Below are 24,337 nucleotides of genomic sequence, written 5' to 3' on the forward strand. Positions count from 1 at the left end.
TACAGTCTTGATCCTAAGGTAGCTCTACATTCTGAGGCAGTTGCTTATTTTTAACTTCCATTAGCTGATTTAAAAAGTCAATGTTTTAATGTCATTTGTTTGGAAATTTAAATATCCTATTTAAAATGATATTTCTATAGTGCAAACAAATGATATTGCAAAAATATTTTCAGTATATTTTATAGTTAAGGCAATATGAATCTCTCCCTAAAGAAAGAAAAAATAAGTTCCATTCTTAAAGACCCTGAATGTTTCTTTAACAATATTGGAGGTACACAGAATTGTTTAATTGTTGAGTTCTTTGTATTTTGTGTGATTGGTGACATTTAAGTAAAATTTGTTCTAATAGATTTATTTATTTCTCATTAAAGATATTGTTTCTTTTGCACTAATTCTTTAGTGAATTTTCATAATTTTTTTTGCTTACAAGGGTTAATTGTTGTTCCACAGCATTGCTGTCATCTTTTTGGTTTAGAACATATAAGAAGTTCATTGTTTGGGATGTGGAGTAAAGAAGGCTGGAAAACTGATGAAGAATCTGAAGGTGATACGATATATAGAACAGCAAAACAATGCTACCAGTTTAATTTTTTCTATTTTTTTTTTCAGGAGTTGAGTCATTTTATAAGGATCAGTTTTTGTCATGGGTACTGTTTGAGGGCAGAAGGGAGTGCTGAATGACAGGCTTCTGATGTATGTTATAGAGGAGTCTTTATTCAAGTTAATTTGGAAAAGCACCCCCAGCACCCTTCATAAAGTAGCTCACCATTTTTATTCATATTTTAAATCCAAACTTTTACTTATTGCAAGAATTCAGATTTATAAAATCAGAAGGGATGGTTGTCCTCTGGGGCAAATGGGTTGAGTTATCTTAGAGATTCTGAAGCACATATTCTGTGAATTCTATAATCGATCATTATTTTTCACTTTTTATCGGTTGCCTGGAAAGCTTGTATTCATATTTGTGACTGAATTTTCATGACTGTATATGATTTCATGTATCTTTAAATGGTGCCTTTAACTTTTTCTTGGAATGACGGTGTTGTTTTCATGACTTAGGGTCCAGGATTGTAATACTCAGTATTGTATCCCCAGCACATAGCACTCACAGACAGCAGATGGGAGAGGGAAAAAGCAGGAGACTAAGAAAAGACAAAATAACATATATGAATAGACCACAGTGAATCTCACCAGCGTGTGCAACCACAAGAAATTAAGTAAAAAAATAACTGCGGGTAAAGGGCAGAAAGATCAATAGAGGGAAGGGAACAAGGGGCTGAGGGGGAAGGGGAAGGAGAAGTACTGGGGTTGGAATTAGAATAATTCATGCTTGTATAATGTATATATTTCATGCTTGTATAATTATGTCAAAGGGTATTCTACTGTCAGGTATAACTAAAAAGAACCAACAAAATAAAATTAAAAAAAAAAAGACAAAGAGAAAGCCTTTCTGTGTTTATAACATTAAACTATGCTTTTTTGTGATTGTAACCTAGTCACATGTAGCTATTGAACCACTGAAAGATAGTTAGGCCAAAGTGAGATGTGATGTAAGAGTATATATGCAGCATATTTCAAAGACTTGGTATAAAAATAGTGTTACTAACTCATTAATAGTTTTTATATTGAGTATATGTCAAAATAATATTATGAATCTATTGGGTTAAATAAAAATAATTTTATTAAAATTAATTTTATCTGGGTTTTACTTTTTAAAAGTAGCTTCTGGAACACTTAGAATTAAATGTGTGACTCACATTTATGACTTACATTATAATTTCTCTTGGACAACACTATTGTATTTCATAACATCACTATAAGTTGGGGTTGCCTCAACAACTTTTCAGAGTCAATTTTCCTGCGACCTTATATTCTCCGTGTTAGCTATAGGCAAAGCCTATTTGTAACAAAGTTGAAGTTCCTCTCCCCTTGGAATTCTTAGTCTTTTTAACTTTAATAATTGTAACTATGAATACAAAAACTGTTCTTCCAAATTCTCCTTTGACAATCAAGCGTTATATATTACTGCTGAAGAATTTGGGAAACTGGCACTCATGCTTCAGGAAGGATTGCTTGTTTGTTCATTTCCAGATATACCTTCAGTTCCATATATTGTCTGTCTCTACCATGAATTGAAAGTACAATACATAAAATTGTCTTCTTTCCCAGGTAATAAAGAAGCTGAGGATATTGTCTTCCATCTAGTTGTTTTTGCTTTACAAAAGCTTTAATAGGATGCCACTACAGAAAATTTCAGATGGATAAATTTTTGAAACTCAAAAATATTCTGTATGACAATGCTTTCTGAATTGGAATTCTGAATTGAAAGCCATGTCAACTTCATTTGACTGCAGGTTAAATATTCTTTCATTAATGTGGAGACCATAACTGCCAATGTATTGTTCTGCAGTAATTAAATACATGAGGATGAGCATGTCAGACTCAATCACATGATCTCTCTCCACCCTCCTCAGCTTCAATTTTTCCATTTGCCTAACCATTTAAACATGAGTGAAGGATTTTTAGTGAATATTGAAGCATGGATTATTGAGGATATCTCAAAGTAATTGATTTCCATATTTCACCTGGGGTCCCCACCCACCCTTTCCATCTTCTACAAATGACAGTGAAAGCAATTTACTGTGGGAGGTTGAAACTCCAAGTCCCCACAAAGTCCACTGCCAATGTCAGTGCATAAAATAATCATTGTTAATAGAATTCCTTGGGGTTGGGGCCTTGCCTGTAGAGTGTAGAGTGTTCAGTAGATTGTCCCTGTTAGAGAATGATGCTGCTGTTATTGGTCCTGGGAAATACTGAGCATAGACAGTCAGCTAAAGAGTAACATTTAAGTAAGGAGTGAAAGAAAACTTTCCATTTTAGAATAAATTTCAAGGTATCATAAATGTTTTCCTAGTAATATAATATTTAATGTTTTCATGAATAAAATATTGGTTTGTAATACATTAAAAAAAACATGAACGTGATGACCAGTTTAAAATTCATGCATCTATTTTCCTCCAGAGTGATCAGTGGTTTCTGATTAGGCTGACAAAGATGTGTTATAAGCCATATGCCATTCTGCAGAATTGCTGTGTATTAGAGGCCATGATATCAGCAAAATTAGATTAAGGTTAAGGGAGGAATGTAAATTTTGTTAATAAGGTTTCTATATTTTAATTCAAACCCAAACACCCTGCGGGCCTATTGATGATAATCCCATTTAATCTTGCAAAAAGCTTTCCTGGTATCAAGGGATCCAGATCAGTAGTGCCCTTTATTACCTGGAAAATGAAGAATTTTCTTAAATCTTCACCTCTAGGTACTATAAACATAATGATAGAATTTTAATGATTTTTTAAAAGCAAATACATTCATATGATTATGAGTCAACTCGAATGAGTATGGTATATACAATGCATGTATTATATATATAAATATCTAATGCATACATCAGGTATTCATCCATTCTGCAACTTTGTGTTTAAAATTACTTGCATCTAAAACATTTATGTTTAATTTACTAACCAACATGCATCATTTGAGGTAGTAAGAGCTTAGAATATTTTGAAAAGATAGTCTTTAAATTTGTTGAATTAAATCACTGTGATCCTTGGGCTCCTCACTTATGTAAACAGCTTTCCAGTGTAGGGAGATTTTGCGGTCTACTTCTCTCACCTTTTATTTCGGTATCCCTGCTTTCTTCTAATTGTGCCTCTTTACTTCCACAGTCCCACTAAGACCCTCATAATAGTATCTTGAATTTTAACATATGGTTGTTGTTTTATTTTCATGGATGCTGTCTACATCCCTCTTGAACTAGATGCTAAATAATCTTTACTCTGGACATGTGTGTGCACACACACACATGCTGGTGCACACATGCACATTCTAAAGTCTCAAAAACTTAAATCTTTTTAAAAAGTTCCTATCACAGAGTGTAAAGAGTGTAAGTTTTAGAGCCAGGCAAATGTAGGCATATGCTGATTTCCTCCCTTTTCATCTTATCAAGACATTTGTACTTAACAGTTATCTTCTCTTTCCCTCATTACTGTTTTTTTCTATCATTCACATCAGCAGAAAAGAGGTTAATATTACCTCATATTTAAAAATGTTCTCAAAAAGACAAATACCTGTCTCCCCTGCCAGGCAAAAGCCTCATGATGCCAAAACATCTTCTTATCTTATTCAGTGATATGTACCCAGTACATAGACTATTGTTAGCAAGTGTTCTGGCATCTATTATATTTTAAGCAAATATTTGTTAAGTGAATGAATGAATGATGTCTGGATCATAATAGAGTCTCAGGAAATATTGGTTTTTTTATCATGAAACTGATTTCTATTTAAAACTAATATTTTCTGTAAAAGATGAAAGAATTATAAACAATCATAAAACAAAGCCTTTCTAAAAGCATTATATATGTAGTGATAAATATCAGTGATGCATATATTACTGATTCTAGTGATATCTATCTATCTATAGATAGATGTAGCTATATCTACATATACATGTCACTGAAATTGGGAATAGTTGATATCATTGAAGTCTGTAAGATTTGCATGAACATAATTCAATGCTATCTGGCTCAATGTGTTTGACAGTCCACCATGAAATCTTAGGACTTTCTGTTCCATTTATCTCCCTACTATTGTTTAAATATGATATAGAGTTTATAGCTATTACCCAGTAATTAATTACATCAGAATAGTAAGCATAAACTTACATAAAAATTTTTCATCTAATTAGAATATGTTAAAAAAGTTTTAAGGTCTAGAACTGGCTCATTTCCAAGATCATTTTGACTCAGGAAATAAATAGCAAATATGACTACTGATTTATAGAAATTATAGGACACATGAATAATAGCTCAATATCTTCCAATAGTAACTCAACATTAAAGAGTTCATGAATTTGGAACTTCCTTTAAAAGAAGACTAAAAGAAATCAATGTGGGAATCCTTTGATTTTGTTTTGATGCAATCACCATGTGTTTGGTAATCTGTGACAGAATAATGACACTGTGATTTAAATTTTAATAAAGGAATACAACATAATTAACAGCACTCCAACTCACATCCTATTAAAATGATCCAATAAAACTGAAACAAAATCATTCAAAGCCATGCTTTGAGCATTCTCTTTGGCTGTCCACACAATCTCAGCATCTCTTCATTGCTTCCAGTATAAATGGCAAACTCCTTAGCCTGGAAATCATGTTCTTATACGTTTGGATCTTAACTGATCCTTAGAGCCAATTTTTTGGCTACTCTCAGATACAAACCCAGTATGACAACAGAGTGAATTACAGTGTGCACTCTAGCATCAGGCAGACCTGATTGAGAAGGCATTTAGTCCGAGTTGTGTGACTTTTGGAATGTTTGTAATCTAGCTTACTCAGCCTCAGCCTCCCATCTGGGTGAGTGGTACTTGTCTCTCTGAATGGCTGTGAGGGCTGTGGTGTCAGAGCTCCACATGGTCCCCAGCAGTTAGAAGTTCTTAATAATTATAAGTAATTATTATCACCCCTTGAGCATATCTTTTTAATTCCAGCCTCAGTATCTTGATGCTCTTTTTTGAAACATCACTGAATAGTCACTTTTCTTGTCTTTCTATCCTTCAAAGCTCCTCTGTGAAACCCTGGCAGGCCGCATCAACACAAAGTGATTGCTTTTTCTCTGAACTTAGTTTTGGTTTCCTATATTATTCTGTTAAAAATGCATTGTCTTGTAATATCTCTGATAGTTTTCTCCTGTAGTTTATCTTGTCATGTAATTATTTTATGAACAGGGTTGGCTGTTCAAGAAATTGTGGTTGGGAGCTGGAGGAAAATAAACAGATGGTCAGACAAGTGGAACCTCAACTCTATCCCTTGGAGCTTTCTTGGGGACGTCTTGGTGGGGAAAAGTGCAGTGGTTTTGGAGAATTTAAAGTAAATTGGGCTCTGAGTTTCATTACCAAGTTCCACTTAGAGAAGCAAACATTCAACTATTATTATTATTATTTTATTAAAACCCATCTTAGAAAATTATATACTAGAATTCCAAGCAAGAGATCACCAACAAATATCATCTTTGTTATGCAATATTTCAACAGTCATTTTTCCAAGGCAACTGTCTAAATTTTATGAAGGTCCAAGACTTAGAAAATAAACCAGAAAGGTCATGCTCCTAAGCCTGGTGTTAAAACTACATTTCTACAACCCCAACTCCCTTTTTAAAAAGTTTTCCTGTTTATTCAATTATATGGTCAGAGATTTGGAGAACAGAGACCATTTATTATATTTATTTGTTTTTCTCCCAATCCTTGCTCAGAGGTTTAAACATAACTCCAAAGCCTATATAAAAGAGGATAACAAATAAATAGTACAGTCTTAGAATTGAGAGCAAAGGACAGTTCCAACTAGACTTCTTGTATACTGAAAGGACATTAGAGAGAGTAACATAAGCATTAGCTATATGGTGAGACTTTCAGGGAGTCAGGCTTACACTGGGAAATACTACGTTGCTAAAAGCTTAGGGTCTAGGGGCACAGCTACATCTTTGACACTTTCACAAAACCTGGAAGAACAGCTGTGGCACTGGTATTTGACAGCAATGGGAGCACAAGTGACTTTCTAGTATTTCCTAAAGCTTGTGATTTTGCTGATGCAAACTGAAATAGCCAGAATTAAGAAACCATATGAAATGACAAATAATAATCAAAGAAAGTGTTATATGGTGTCTTCCAAAGGCTCATGTGTTAGCCAATGCAAGAAAAAAAATTATCTTCTGTGAAGTGTCTGCTCAGTTCCTTAGCCCATTTATTGATTGGGTTATTTGCATTTTTGGTGTAAAGTTTTTTTAATTCTTTATCAATTCTGGAGATTAGTGCTCTATCTGAAGTCTTCCTAAGATTTCATCTCACTTTAATTAGAATGGCTATTATTAAGAATACAAGCAACAATAGGTGTTGGCAAGGATGTGGGGAAAAAGGTACACTCATACATTGCTGGTGGGATTGAAAATTGGTGCAATCACTCTGGAAAGCAGTATAGAGATTCCTTAGAAAACTTGGAATAGAACCACCATTTGACCCAGCTGTCCCACTCCTTGGCCCAAAAGACTTAAAATCAGCATACTACAGAGATACAGCCACATCAATGTTCATAGCTGCTCAATTCATAATAGCCAGATTGTGGAACCAACCTAGATGTCCTTCAATTGATGAATGGATGAAGAAACTGTGGTATCTATACACAATGGAATATTATCCAGCCATAAAGCAGAATAATATGGCATTTGCAGATAAGGACTAAAGGCAGAATGGCACAGGAAAAGAAATGAGATTCCAGTTCAGCTTTGACTCTGCTGCTTACCAGTTTAATGCTGAGATCTCAAAGAAGTCACTTAACAATTCTGAGTCTAGTTTTCAAATCATTAAGAGTTGTTCTGAAGAATAAATTAAATAACCCAGGTAAAATACCTTGACTGTATATAACTCAATGGAACTCCCACCTTTCCCCCTACTCTAGTCCCTCTTAACCCATGAGGGGTAGTTTGCAGAAAACACTGACACCTCACCTGTGTACTATAGGTAGCTTTTAAAAGTGTGTTTAATAAAGTGTACATATTTCATTCCACAGAGAATTTTCAGTTGTTCTCAACACATCTCACATATGTCTAAGTTAAAATATCACCTTGAATACAGGTGGTAGAGTAAAATTGACACAAAACATGGATTTGGATGTGAGGTAGGGCCGGTTTCATGGATTATTAGTTGTGTGATTTCAGAAACTAGTTGGGCGATTTAACCTGTTTTCTCACCTTAAAAACAAGAGTTGATAATGGAAAAGTCATTGGGTTGTAGTGTAGAATAAGATAATCCTTGAAATAAACAGTATACTATGCATGGATTTGTCCAAAGAAATATTATCAAGTAGAAATATGGTAACAAATACAAAGAAAATGTGTAAGTTTAATTTTTCTAGTATCCACATTTGAAAAAGAAAAAAAAGTAAAATAAACAGGTGAAACTAACCTTAATAAAATATTATTTGGAACACAATATTTCAAAAATGTTTTATCAAAATAAAAACAATATAAAATTATTAACAAGATATTATAATTCTTTTCTATACATGGTTTTTGAAATTTGATGATAATTTTATCATTCTGAGTAGTGACTTTCTAAGTGGTCAATAGCCACATGTGGCTAGTGATTTCCCATGTTGAATGATTCAGGTGCTGGAGACATCTCAACTTTTTATTACCTGTTTTCCCACTAACTTACTTAAAAGTCTGCTGTCACTTTACTCTTAAGCTAGAATAATGGTTAAAGTGTACTCTTAATTAGCCTATAATATTCTATAGACAACATTCTGATACCTATTTTCCCTCTTGAAACCTGTCTGGCCTAATCTCAGTTTATCTCAGAGTAATTCATCTGCCCCTTCAGGTCTCTTCCCAGGACCAGACCTTAGATGGAACACTATGGCTAGTCAGTGGACCCATAGTCTTTGGAGAAAAAGGGAAAATAACCAATTCCATGACATAGGTGTTGTTTTTCTATCTGAAGCACAGAATTTTGGGGAGCAATTTGTTTCTAATTCATAATTTTTTGGCTGTGGTCAATGTCTGGTCAAGTCAGCAAAAGAAAGAAGCTTCATCACATCCTACACGGAGTCATCATTCTTTCAACTTCCCACATAAAGGAGGGCTTTGCCTCAGAAAGAGAGACCATCTCATGAAAACAGCTAACTCTGTGGGGTGTCATGAATGTGGTTGTAGACACACAGTAGGCAGCTCTCAAATGGATGAAAAAAATGGAGCAAGACAAACTACTCTGAGGGAACTTTATCTTATAAGATAATGTCAAATCCTATTACTTCAATATTGATTTATTTAAACAAGATGTTATTTTATGCAATTCTTCAGTGAAAAAAAGTGTAATTTGGAACTTGGCTAATTCAAAATCTATTGTTTCAGTTCCCTGCGTACCAAATTAAGGGGATTTTACTATAAATGACTGACATTACTCTTAGACACCATGTTATCTTTTACAGTTCTAGAAAAACTGCTTCTTTTTTATTCAGATTTCCCTTTGATCTACTGATTCTATCTCTGCCATCCTCACACAGCTTGAACCAAGTCCTCTTCGGTCTTTCATTATGTGAAAATTATTTTCTAGCTGTAATTTTAGGCTCTATTTTAATATTGGTCAGAAGCAGCATCTTAGCTCAGAGGGACGCCTAATGTAATTTTTTTTTTTGTATATTTTGGACACTTTAGGCAATTCTTACATCCCATGCCTGTCCTTGATTCATAGGTCTGTGTGCATTCCCTTAGGCTATAAACATTTCAAATTCCTATAGAAAGGTGACTCTGCATGGCATCACAGATACAGAAAATCTGATTTTCACTCTTACTCAAAGAGGAGGAGCCTTCCTTTACTTGACCTTGATTGGAGAATCCAAATTACTGCTAACATAATTTTTTTTCTTCTTCCTGAACTGTTTGGCTGAGTTGCCCTTCTTATTGTTTCTATTAATAAATCTATCTCCAGTCACTTACTTATATTTACACTGTCGTGGGAACCCTGATGTTAGTCCTATTAGCCTACCACCCAAGGCAACTCCTTGTGCAGGAGTGATTCACAATGCCCGAGGGAAAGCATCTCATGGCAAAAGTGGCTGCAGTCCCAGCCCTCCAGTCATGGTGCTCCAAGGTGCTGTCTTCTTACCCTAAGCAATAAATCTGTCCATCATCCCAACACACTTGATTTAAATGTGAGTCGAACCAAAGAAATTTTTGCGTACACATTTTTTCAATATGTGTGATTAAAAGAGGCATTTAGCTTAGCAGTAATGCCTTGTGGCATGGGTGTGGACTGTCATATTGTTAGTTTCTCAACATTCATTTCCGAGACACCACTGATATCTTAAGATTTTGTAGAATTTTATGTTTTTTATTAACGTCAGTGGAATGGTGGCAATTAAGATTTGAATATGCTCCCTAAGAATCTGTTTAGAAATTAGAATTCTATTATAATTCGCCATTAGTATCCAAGAAAGAAACATTATCTTGCAAAAGAAGGTGTGCTGTGCTTCTACACTGTTTCTTCAGTTCCCTATTTTAGTATAGCTTAGCTTCTTGGAAGCTGATAAAGTTCAGCTGGCATGGTTGACAAGGCCACTGCAACAGTTTGTTCTGTGCTGATCAATCGACTTTGCCCCCTAATGGGAACCAACTCATAAATGTATGCTCTCAGTCCAATCACAGGCAGAACCCAGAAAGAAAGTGCAACTGGGTGTGGATCATAGCAAAACCATTATATTTACTCAGAGGAACAATATAGGTGTATGTTTCTGTGCAAATTATAGGCCAATCTCATCTTATTATTAAAGAATTGTAAATTATATCTAAAATAAATTGACTTTGCTCTAATTATCTCATCAAACCATATTAACTTCCTGGGCCTCAGTCTACCAAAGACATGACTTAAATAATTATTTTACTTTACCCATTTTGCAAATTTGTAAAGAAAAAATATGCAGTCTTATAAAGCACATATTAAGATAGATATATTGGTGAGTGGTATAACATATCCCAGATGCATTTGACCAAGGAAAAGGTTGTTTAATCTCTGTTCACTGCAGGTCTTCCAAGGGTAATAATGAGGCATCTACCACCTTACAGGACTGTTGAAAGATGAAATGAGAGGACACATGTGAAGAGTTTATAGCTTTGCTTGTGTTAAAGATCACAAGGTATTAGATACTTCAGCTACTTTTAGAGTGGATTTTAAATGAGGAAACAGACTGATTTGAAGATCTTGAAGAATTGTTTGGGGGACAAATGGAAAACATTTTAAAGCCAATGATAACATCATTTTCAAAAACAATTAGCAATTGTTCTAATAAACAGCCAGAACTTTGGCAACGGCAACAAGAACCTATTTGTCCTGGTTGCATTTCAGCTTCATTCAGTTTCCTAAATACAGTAAGTACTGTATATTTCTAAATTTTTAATTTATTTTATTTTATGAGTGCATTATAATTATACAGAATATTGGGGTTCATTTTAATATAATCCTACAAGTATGGAATATAATATGCTTTACCTCAGTTTCCAGTGCTTCCCCTTTCTGTCCTGTCCTCCCTCCCCCATACCTCTTCCCCTACCTGAACTTCTTTCTAGTCATTTGTAATTTTTTTAAAAATTAGCACTTCATAGATCTACATAAAGGTGAAACTCACTGTGGTATATTCGTATATGTATATAGCATGGTTTAGCTAATTCATTCCATCATTTCTCTTTTTTCTCCTCCCCTTCCTCTACTTCACTGATCTCCCTTCTATTTTTTGAGGATCCTCCCATCTTTTTTTTCCTTCTTTTGGTCTCGATTTCTTTCTATAACTATGTATCTTTGCTGGAAGAAAAGACTCAGGTATCTCTAATGGACTATTATTGGTTATGTTTTACTAAAGTGAAATGAAGGTTGAGCTTATTGTCCTAATATGGGTCTGCCATGTCCTAAAATTTATTATTCCAAATCAGTGGCATCTGTGTTATTCCAGGGTGGTTGCTAGTCAATGCTGTGATTGCATTCTGTAGCTGCAAATGACAGAAATTATACTACTCTACAGACTTGTTTTCTTGCTTGTATTATCAGTCTGTTTTCTACCTTTGGAAAAGAAATAGATAATAGTTAAGTCAGAGTCAATGAGAATTTGATAACATTGGGATAATCTTTCTCAACTTGATAAGTCCTTCCTCAAATTGGTAAGATGAGGGTTTTCACTCATCAATTTGATTGTATTCACAATGTTGTGAAGACATCATACCTTTTCTTAGTGCAGTAAGAGTATGTGTAGACAATTTATATTAATAAAATGAACTCATTGCAATGTTAGGATTTTTAGATTTATTCAGGACCTGTGGTCAAAATGAACTGTCTTCTCTTTTAATCCTTATACTTTTTGAACTTATTCTTTCTACTCCTTTTAATTAAAAATGTTAAGATTCAACTGTAGAACTGACTTACTATAAATGAAGAAAGGTCACAATAGCAACTAACCATTGACATTTGCATATTATTTGGACTCGGTTCTTAATCTCCTGAACAAATATGACTCATTAACATTCACTAGTGTCTGATTTCTTTTCTGTTACAGAACCGGTATAAATCTGTAGCTTTCTTCACTGCTCTCTCCCCAAGATAAGGTTTTCATCTACAAGAGGAAGTAAAGGCAATCATTCTGATATCTTAAGCCCATCTCTTCCAAATTTTCTTATTTAAAATAGTAGTTCTCCACTGGGACAATTCTGACTCCAGAGGACATTTGGCAATGTCTGAAGGCATTTATGATTGTCACAACTGGGGCAGGAGTGCCACTTACATCTAGTGGGTAGCGGCCAGAGAAACTGTCAAACATGTAAAGGACAGCCGCTCAGAGCAAATAATTATTATTACCTGCTCCAAAATGTCAGTGACTTCCAGGTTGTGAAATCCAGTTCTAAAATGCTCAGTTATTGCAGTAAGCTAGAGTTTAGATTTCAAAATATTCAAAATATCTAAACAAGTTTCCTAAATCTCTACCTCCTTTATCCACAAAGAACTAGATATGATTTTTAAGGTATGTTCACCAAAATATTATAGACATTGTACTGAAGATTTTGTTTTTTTGCTTTTTGTTTTGGAAAGAGAATAAGGTAAATAAGAAATATATGATATGTATGTTCTATCTTCAAAGTGATATTTTAATTATGAAAATGGAGCTGGATATTTGAAACCTTACTTTTATAAAGTATCTGTTCATTAAAATAATCTACAGAATTCTTTATTTTAGGGCTTTACTAAATCAATAAGTTTGGGCTATTTATCAGAATTTATTTCCTTTTTCTTTTAAAGTGTGATGCTTCCACCTGTTTAAAAAAATGCATGCTGTTTAAAAAATGACAATTGAATCCTTTTATCTAATCTCTGAGTATGATCACATGAAATTTAAGAAAATGCAAGTTACATTGACTCTTAAGGAAACAGCCTATATTGTGGAAAACTACACACAGACATACAGATACAAATCAATAAAGAAATACACACTCCCAACACTGGCCTTTTAGGAAAAGTGTGTGTATGTGTGTGTGTTTGTGTGTGTGTGTATTTGTAAACCAAACATAAAACACACTCCTAGGCAATTTTCTATTGAGCATCCAAGTTATGTCGAATGCTCCATTTCTAACTCTTAAGTCAATTTATGGGAAGGGTGTGTAAAAGCACTTTAGTGAAGAAAACCAGTGATCGCAATGCATCAAAGTTAAGCGGTAGCAGGGTTATCACTCTGTGAAAAATCACATAAACATTTCACATATAAAATATTATTCATCAGGGCAAAAACCTCTGCGGGGCTGAAAGATAACAATGGTATCTTGAAGCTTTCTTTTTTTTTTTTTTAAGTAAAGGAAAAAATTATATTCCACAACTGAGATGGATTCTGTGGTCATATAGTCAGCATGACAACAAGGTAAGGGATGAGTATAATTGAGAAGAAAATTAGCAAATCTTAAATATCTGCCTCTGCAATATCATTACCCATAAACTTGCCCTTTCTCCACCCTCTTTTCCCCGAGGACCGATGTCCCACATCTGAACCGAGGGAGATGTGTGCTTTCTAACAGCTAAATCAACAAGGTCTCACATGAGTAGTGCTGTGCGGTGTGGTTGACTGATTTCATGAAAAACTAATCATGTATTCATCATTGAGATCAAACACTTCCCAAGTAATTATCATCCAAACCCAATCTGATAGGACCTGCAAAAGTGGCACTGCTGATAAAATCACAGGCTGAGCAGGGTAGTTCTCTTAGCTTTTGTAAACCTTGGGTTGGAAGGCACAAAACTGAAATTGTATTTTATAATTAAGAAAGGTAAAGTTGGCAGGTTGTAATCAGTTATTTCCATCAATCATAACAATTTTAAATTGCCTGGGTATTTACTGGAACACATTGAAAATTGACTTTTCATATGTAGTCTTGGAACATTGTTTGATCTCAAAAGAAAAATGCAAAGATTTTTTTGAATTAAAATATGATCCCTATGTATATCCACTATGAAATTGTCATATCACTTTCATAGTTTCCTTGTGTTGACGTTGAGCTATGGTATTATTCTTTTTGATAAAGGGCTATTATTATATAGAATTGCATGCCATTACAAAATGATTGTTTTCAGAAAAAATCTTATTTTAGCTTTATGTCTGGGATTATAGAGATGAAGACAAACAATGCAGAACATTTAAATGCTTTACAATATTCTTCCACACCATCACTATGAGTGCTTTCTCATGTCATGTGGAATGCCTTTCCTGTGTTATTTACTTCATTTTATCCTTAAAGAGCTTAGTAAGGAAGATCAAATTATAACTCCCATTTCCTAGTGAGGAAACCAAGCCATAGGGATACTAAATGTCTTGTTCAAGATCACAAATAATAAGGCATAAAGCTGCAACATGACCCCAGCCCAGTGATTCTGAGTAAGACAGCCCCTGTTCTCCTATTCTGCCATGCTTCCCTGGCCATGTTTAGTCTTAGTGTAAAAAGTATTTTTTAAAGAACTTTCTACATGCCAGGTATTGAACTATATACTTTACATATCATAATAAAGAAATATTATTCTTTATTTAATTCTCAAAACAATTTGAATTTAATGGTATAGCACCCATTTTACACATGAAGCAATAGACAACAAGACAATAAGAAATTTGAAATTAGAAAGAGAAAATATCTGATATTGAAAATTGGGTCTAGGTCAAATCTTTGCTCTACTGAAGGTGGACTGGGGCAAGTTCCTGCACTTCTCTAAAGCTTGTGTTTTTAATTTGTCTTTTGCTGGTGATCCTTATTGCCAGCGTTAACAAAAGTAGAGTTAATTAGGTCAAGGCTCCACCATTACACCTACAAAGAGTGGAGAGCTTTGGTAATGGACTTGTCCAGCATCCAGCAACCGGCCATCCACAAAAGATCTATTTTGCGAGTTATCTGGACTCCAGATATTAGCCTAAGAGATCAGCAGAGCTACTGTCATAATTACTTCATTTTTGTGGGTACAAAAATCATCACCATAACCCAAGTAGCAAGAGAATGTTTATCCAAATATCTTGCCACTCTGGAAAAATAGATATAACCTAAAGTTTAGCAAATCACATCACATTTTCTTAATCACCAATTATCATTTGAGATGCTTAATCTATTTTATTATCAATTTTTAAACCCAGTATGTTAGAATTGTTTTATTATAGTTCTCCATTTTTACCCCCTTTTTAGAGTAATTAATAATTCATGAAAAAACATGCTAATGAAATACTGGAAGAACTTTAAAGAGATATTTCAAATACATTTTGTTTATAGTACAGAACAAATTATATTAATAGTTTCCTAATGTAAGTAATTGGTTTTATAAACCTAAAAATTCACATTTTGTAATTTTTTAAAAGTACAACTATGACACATTCTTTATATTTTGTGAATTTCTATTCATTAAGATTAAATACAACTATACAATGAATTTCCGTAATTTAGAAAGCTTACTTTATTACCTATTTTTCATTTTCCTTCATTTGTTGTTAACACCAACCAAACTCTATTCCATGTAGCCACATTGAATTTTAAGTTCCTTTATCAAATTAAACAGTATGAATTAAATGTCTACTGTGTACCAGGCATATGAAAAGTAACTTCTGTATTTCTTACAGAATTGGGATGTATATAATTGGGAATTCTAAGACTGAAAATCATCACCAAAGAGAAGCTTTATTAATTTAGATAACAGTTTTAAAAAACAATTTAGAAATTTATCTCTTAGGTAGAGACATGTATATTTCCTCCGTGTTTCACCTATTTGAAATCTATTGGTAAGAGAAAATCACTTATTCAGAAAACCTTTTAGGAATCACCCCTGACAAATGATAACCTATGCATCTATGCACTTACTCATGAAGTCTCTTAAACTCAAGCCCTGAGGGAATATCAATTTCACACACACACACACACACACACACACACACACATACACACACACACTTCACATTAGATCTTCCAGTCAAAAGTTATTTTTGCCTCTCACAAAATAAATCAACTACTTAACTGAGAAAATCTTTTTCTCATGGCATCATTTGTTAATGGCTCACATCCATGTGGATCAAAGAGTCCACTGATCTCTCTACCAGTTAGATGTAAACACTTTACATTTTTTAGGCAGGATTAATACATTTGGTCTATGGTTTAGGGCCCTAATTGGTTTTTAGTTAAAGAAAAAAGTACTTCCTAAGGCTATATCATATTAAGTATGCCTAGAGGTATATTCATGTCCCACAAAGGCAATGTTAGTGTTGATTTTTTGGATTAAAAATTTGAATTTGATAAACATATTGAATACATAATAATACTGTTAATGTATTAATAGCAAAAGCACCATTTAAACTGCTATTTCTTAAATATTTCTGAACAGAAAATGTTTGATATTGAGTTAAAACGATTTCGACTGCCATTACACAGTGTAAATTTTAAAGTGCTGTTTTTCATTTTAACTTTAGACGTTTAACTATACCTTTTAAATTCTGTTTTTCTACAAATTTCTTTTTAGATGATTATTTGTGTGTTTCAAAATATCTGAAAACAGTCTAGACCTTTTAAATGGTCTCAGTATTTGTATTAAGTTTGGTAGATTGGATCTAATGAGTAGAAGTAGCTGGTTTTATTCACATGTATTTATGATTCTATCAACCAGTATTTGATCATCAAGCAATTTACCTTGCCATTATAACAACCAACCAGTGAAATGCAAAAAGAAACATGGAATGTGTTTGTGATTCAGACATTGCAAGAAAACAAACTCTTGTCATCTCAGTCACCTTAAAGAATAGAAGTACTCATGTAGAAGAGTAACTTGACCATAGGTGTCCAAATGTTTGATTTCCAAAATAATAGGACTCAACTTGTTTCAGCATTTCAAAGTGATATCTATAAAAATGGAATCAAATGTAAGAGGAGGAACTTTTAGATGCAGGATGATGGTGGGCTCTTTATGTTGGAGACATTGCAAAGTCAAACACTAGGTCTTGGTATGACTCAGTAGATCACTGCCGATTTTAACCTACAAAACACAAAAATTTTATGAATCTCTGAAAGGTTTGTGATGACAATTGCATGACTCAATTCCTTTTGATTGGGCTTTGAATGGTGCAGATATTGTGTGTATCTCATAGTATCATTCTTATCTCTTTATCTGTAAAGTGATATTCTTGTTTAATGTAACACTCACCAACACGTGGAGATAAAATGTTAGAACTTTTACCACCATTATGTTAAGAGATCATTTGCTGAAACATTCACAAAAAGGAACTATGTTTAACTGGCTACAGAATATGATTGCTATGGGGACACCTTCAGTATTTATGCTTGTGTACCTATGACGTTGCAAATGACTTACATTAATTCTCTGCAATTACTGTGCAATGCTTTGACTTCTTCCAGTGTGCTTTCTAGTGCTTGCTTTTTGCTGGAAGTCATTTAACATTGTGGCTCTGGGTCTGGTGGAATAGCCGGGTGCTCTCTGTGGTGTTCCCAAGTGCTCCCTTTCATTACAGACATCAGCATTACTGAAACACAAGAGATTGATTCTGGGGCTGTGGGGACCAACTACAAGTAAAACTAAAATAAATAATGAGAGATTTAAAATCCTCTTAAGTACTGTAATGAGAGTGGTAGATTATCCTATGGGATAAGAAAGAAAAGACCTTTAAGAACTATAAATGGCAAGAGAAAGTGGGAGAATCTTGTGGACATCACTAAAATGGGAGAATTCCCCAATGCAAACAGGAAAACAAAATATATCAGAGAGAAGGTATATGCAGGAAAAGAAAAGACAGGATTGCTGAGACAAGGGGGCAAAAACACCTGAGTCAGTCTGAAGTAGTCTAAAAAGATTGAGGTGATTAGAGGGAGTGAGAATCAATAGGAAAGGAAAAACAGAAACACCACAGTGTTTTTATCTTCTTAAAATCTTAAGCCAGATCACTACCAGAAATTAGGGCTGGGTTTTGGGTTTTGGAGGAGTACTTTTTGCTCTAAGAATTAATTGATTTATTTTTATTTTCATCCTTCAATGATTTTGGTCCTAAAAATGTTTTCTCTACATTTCACTATGAAAAAAAATATGCACTCCCCACCAGAGCACCCTTAGTGACTCTTCCCACAATGTATTTGATGTGTTACCTTTACCAAACCATCTTCCTTTTTAAACCACTGTTATGGTTTGGGTATGATGCAGGAGGCAAAATGATTAGATTATGAGAATGGTGACCTAATCGGTGGATTGGATTAATCCATTTGATGGATTTAGAATTTGAATGGACTATTGAGTGGTACCTGCAGGCAGGTGGGGTGTGGTTGGAGGAAGTTAGGTCACTGTGGGTATGCCTTTGGAGTTTCTATTTTATTCCTGACTCCTTGCCCTCTCTCACTCTGCTTTCTGACTGTCATAGCTGATCAGATCTCCTCTGCCACATCCTTACGCCATGATGTTCTCCCTCACCTTGAGCCCAGAGCAATGTAGTTGGTGGACCATGGACTGCCACTTCTGAAATCATAAGCCAAAATAAACTTTTCCTTCTTTAAGTTGTTGTCAGGTATTTTAGTCACAGTGATGACTAACACAACCACATTCCCAGAAGCCTGTGATGTTTAAAGCCATTCTGAGAAAAAACTAGAGAAAGAAAAACAAAACTCTTTATATCTAGTAGGAAAAAAAATGTAAAAATGACTTTCCTCTAGTCAGTAATGAGTACATTTTCAGCCAGTGAGGCCTTTCTCTAATTATCTGATGGCATTTTAGTTGAAACTCTATAGAGATTTTTACTTTTCATGATGCCAGTTGGGAATGTTCAGATCATTATATTTATGAGATCATTCCATTAAATTAAGTTTTCACCCAGGTGAAACAGGAGGTGAGGATATTTTTAAAGTCTATTCATATTGGTTTTGCAGAACTGCTCAGGGAGAGCTTTTCATGCTGGGAAGTTGAATAACATCATTTCTGCCTACTGGGGCTTCCTTACCCATTTATTTACCACCTTTTAAAACTGTATCTTAATTTAAAAGCTGTCATTATGAACTGTAAAACAAGATAAATAAATAAACCTATCAACAGATATTGCCAGACCCTGCAGAACATTTGAAGCCCTGTGTAAAATAAATAGAAACAGGGAAGTCCACACGACACTAGCATGAGTTCATTATTCTTTGGAGCTATTGAAGAAAATCAATATAAATCACTTGTATGCATGGTAAGTCCACTTGTATTGTATTTAGTACTCACCAGAGTAAAGCTCAATGGTCTAACTGAATTGCTTTTACATTTGATTTTAGCCTCTGATTGCCAAAACACCCCCAAAACCTCCATCCTCAAAACATCTATTATCTATCTTCTATGCATCTGTAAATTAGCTTTTAGCTGCCTCTTCTCTTATACAGTAGGTACCAAAGTAATGTGGTATGAAATAGAACATTGTCCCTTCAGAAGTTATGACTTCTAGCTTGTGCAGTTTTGTAAGCCAGTATGCTCAGTCCTGAGACTCTTTTGCCACGGGTGTCTCAGCTCAAAATTATCAATGCTTTTAGGTCATCTGCACACAAAATAATGGTCTTTCCCTGGTGTGCATTTAATAACTGTTACTAGGAGATTTACAAATTACCTAGTTTGATTTTTTCCAAGGTACTAGTGAGAGATAGTGTTTCTACTTTACATTTTAAGAAAATCAAAGAAACTCAGAGGTGAGCAAGACTATGTAAGACCATTCCCTTTTGTTTTCTGCTTTCTACTCTTTTATAAGAGGGTGAAAGAACAAGTTTTCAGCAATGCATTTTGAGGAGCACTGAGGTTTCATTTTATTAAGATTATATATAGCTCTTGGTGTCTGTAACATACTTTACTATCGACTCTTGACTCTTGGTAATTAGTTATTTAATTATATTCTGAGGTAGAAAAGCATTTTCACTGGGTATGTTCTGCCTCCCAAATAATCACTCCTGAAAAGAAAATTTTAGAATCACAAATCACATTGAGTTCTTTAATTCTTATCTGAACCTGAAGAATAAAAACCTCTCTAAAATAACAACAATTTACAGCCTATGATCTTTTCTAATGATCTGAAAAGTGAGACTGAATGATAACACTTTAAAATTTGACCATGATTCATTTTTTTCACAGTCCACAAATTGAAGGTAAGGCCCATATTTTGTTCTTCATTTTATTTTAATTGAAGAAAGTTTTAGGATTCCATATCACATCTGTCCCTTTGCTTTTCAAATAGCAATCTAGATAACTTTCTAAGAACATGACTATGTTATTTTCTTCCAAAATTACTTTCCCACATTTTACAGGTAGAAAAACTGAGATCAATCCTGCACCCCATAGTCATTCCATTGTTAAAAGATGGCTACAGTTTTAATCCCTGGGTGCTGGTTTATTAGTAAATCAACATAGTTTTTCCATAGAAAGGAAATATGCTGGTATCCTACTAAGGACTGTGATTATCTGCCTATATTTTTGATAACTTATCATGTTGCATCAATTTAATTTGTAGGTGATAGGGATAGGAAGAATTCTAAATGTGCTGGATAAAAATCTGGATATTTTCTATGAATATTCAAGATAGAAAGGGACCACAATTCGTTTCATTTTCTGTGCACAAAATCATGCTCTTTCTCTGGTGTGCATTTAACGTCTATTATTAAGAGATTTAGAAATTACATAGCCTAGATGAGAGACGGTTAGATTAACCTATATGTACACATGAGTTCAAACAGACATCAGGTTACCCATGTTGCTATCTGTTTTGTTTTGTTTTTGTTTTTGTTTTCCTCTTTTTACTTTTGAAATTCAACTACTGGTGTTGTTGATATACAAGCTAGATTATACTTTCCCCTGCCCATCATAGAAATAACAAAGGATAGTTCTAGGTTTTGCTATACCTTCACCAAATCCCATCCCATCTGATCAGATTGTTTTTCAGTACCAACAATGGTTTATTGTTTGCTTTCTATATGACAGATAGTCAATACTAAATAGATATTCCCTAACTTTTTAATTAATTTACTTTTGCAGTTTTATAACTTTGACGACTGTTGGTTAGTTCTCATTCACATTAATTGTCTGTGGATTTTAAAAATCTAATTATCCCTTATACCTTTGGTCCAGATGGCCTTGTTGGGCCTGATATCAATGCACACACTTGTAGTCCTCTTTTTCTTTGTGGCAATTTTCCAGATCTCTTTGGCATGATTCTTGCAGTCTACTCCATGGATGTGCTTGTGAACATTGATGGTATATTCCTGGCAGGATGGCCCTTATGTGTGCCCTTTTTTGGTGGGAACCATCCTGCCAGACCAAAGATGGAAAAGAGGGTTCCCTTAGCTAAATTGTGATTAACAGGCCTCACTTACTATTCCCATTGTTAGTAGAAGTTGGCAGGGCTTTTAATCATTCGATTGAGTTTATCTATCAGAGGACTGTGACTTGAATTTTTCCTTGGGAGGTGCTGGTGGGATGGCTTGGTCAATCAGTGTCCTCGGAGTCATGGTAAGTGAAGTAGTCATAAAATTATAAGAGGTTATTCTAAACATAGGCTATATTTCCACAGAAATGTGCATTTGCTTTTGCCACTGACCTTTTGGCACAGGAGGACAGCTGTGAGCCTGGAGCTGAACATACCTGGGTATGAACCTAGGTGTTACTATTGTCTAGCCAATTGACCTTAGACAAGAGTTCCATAAACTTTCTGAGCCTTAGTTTTCTTATCTCTAAATGAGGACAAGATGCTCTATTCTGTAGGTGTTTGTAAGAATTAATTTATATTAGCTTCAATATCTGTTCACTATAACATCTCAGTATAGAGGGCTATAAATTTTTCAGTGTTGTCTATCACCTTCTAAAGTTTTGAGGTCCTTAAACAGAGAAACCATATAGCTAATTTCTTTTTCTTCCCAAAAGGCTAGCAGATCAGGAGCAGATGAGCACCTAATAAATGTTAAGTCAAGAAGTTAATCACCCAAAAGAATGGAAGCCAAGCTAAGCTTGGCTTAGGAGCACACAAGAGGACATGCCTTTGAGGCTTACTCTATGGTGGCTTTTTCTTTTTTCTTTCTTTGGTAGTCTCTGTTGAGTTACAGAATAAGAAAGAAGGTACGTTAATTTTTAGAGGTAACACAAGCTCTTAAAATGATGGTATAGTGTGCATTACAGAATGGGGATTTAAAGTATGCTGTGTTTTGTTTTTAGAGTATAAAAACTTGTGAAGGAAAAACCAGAATTGTGAGGAATTTCATTTTTCAGGTTTTGGAAGTAGATATAATGGGAGAAAATTGCACTTCTCTTTTTTGTATCCCAAGAAAGCAGCATTAGTGCTTTCTTGGGTTCTTGAATAATGAATCTATTATTTTTCCATGCAGTGGACAAAAGGTCACAGGGATAGTCAGCATGCTACCATTTTGTCAAAGGAAGAGTCAAGCATAATTAATTTTATTTTGTGTGGAGGGAGACGCTTTCTGTCAAAGCAAGAGAGGGGTCAGGTACTTAAGATCAGGTTCTTTGAAAATGTTAATTAAATCTGGGAAGTTAATCAGCAAGACAAGGAGAATTTAAGAATCCTAGCAGGCTGCTTTCTCTGGGCTGCTAGAGTCACCATCCATGGAAATTTTTCTGGACTTCTGCTTTGGTACATCTTGTGGCCAACTGATGTATTCTGACTTCATGGATGGTGGGTGAAGTCATGCCAGACTTTACTAGCATGGACACCTCTCTTCCTAAGAGAAAAGACACTTCCCTTTCTGGAAGTTAGTGTAGCATGCAGTACTGGATTCCTGTGCTTGCTACAAAGCCCCAGAGAGATATACCTATTGCCTACTATAGGATTTGGCTCTGGGAAGGACTAAAGCCTCAGCCATGACCAGAATGCCACCTAGACAAAAATCTGACTCTACAGCTCCACTGTTAGGTGGAAAACCAGCAGGTAACTGGAACACCATCATGCAGAATACTGCTGATAACACTGTGGACTCCATAAGGGGTACAGAGGATGAGCTGATCAGCTTTGGCAAAGGACCCTCTAGTCCATGGGATTTGGAGAAATGACAGCATAATCACATAGATATGGGAATTGACTCCTTCATTAGCACCACAGCACTCATGTTCTCTTAAGAGGGTTGTTATAATGTTCAAGGTAGAAACTCTGGTTTGAAGACAATGAAAGGGGCAAAGTTTTATTGAATGCTTTTAAGAGGTGGGTACTTGAATTGTGCTAGGTACTTGTACACACCAGAGCAGGAGTTCTTGAAGGGCTAAGATGAGAGAGAGAACATATCAACCTGTAAGGTTTCAGGTACCTCTAGATATGGCTATGTACAATTTTCACTTACATTATGAGACACTGGCTTCAGGTGAGCAATTTACACAGGTTTAAAAGGCAAAATTCAAAAAAAAAAAAAAAAAGGCAAAATTCACTCATGCATTGACTGTTGATAGATGGTCTGCAGCTAAGATTTCACCATCAATTTTTATTGAGGGGTTTATCTCTTGCTTAACATTATTCAGATATGGATGGCCAAAGGCTGTCATAGAAAGCAAAGTGACTTGAAAGAACAGTGATTCAAGAGAAATCTGTAGATGTGGTCATAATTCTGCCCTGTAATGTGCTTTCTGCACTTGTCTCCATCTCAGATGAGGAAAACAAGAAAAAAAGAAGTTCATGAGAGAAGAATATGTATGCTGTAAGAACACTTTATGGTTCTTTTTTTTTTTCCTCTGCTGTAAAATGAGGAAAATGAAAATACCCACCCATTGTATATGATGAGTATCAGAGAGAGAATGCATGCCATGAGCCGAGCATTGTGCTTGAAATATTTCAAGTGTTCAATCAATGGTAACCATTTAAAATTTTTGAAAGGTGGTCATAAACTTTGGAGACAAAAGCACTGTGGCTCCAATTCCAGTCTTGCTACTCACTGGTCCTGTGACCCTGGCAATTTACTTTTGTAAACATTGGTTTCTTAATGTATAACATGGGGATAATAACAGAACATATCTCACAGAGATATGACAAGGGTTGCATAGATAAAAGGTCATTTATTAATGGAAATAATAATAGTATTATCACAGATTGGAGTTGTAAGGGTTAAAAAGGGCTTGGCCTATAATAAGCACTCAATACCATTAACTGTTATTAGAAATTAGATCCACAAACCACCTGCTTAGCCCAGGAGCTGCTATTGAAGGAGATTATGTCTGGCAGGGTCATCATGATAATTT

Source organism: Sciurus vulgaris (genome assembly GCF_902686455.1).
Source record: "Sciurus vulgaris genome assembly, chromosome: 4".
Classification (NCBI taxonomy): Eukaryota; Metazoa; Chordata; class Mammalia; order Rodentia; family Sciuridae; genus Sciurus; species Sciurus vulgaris.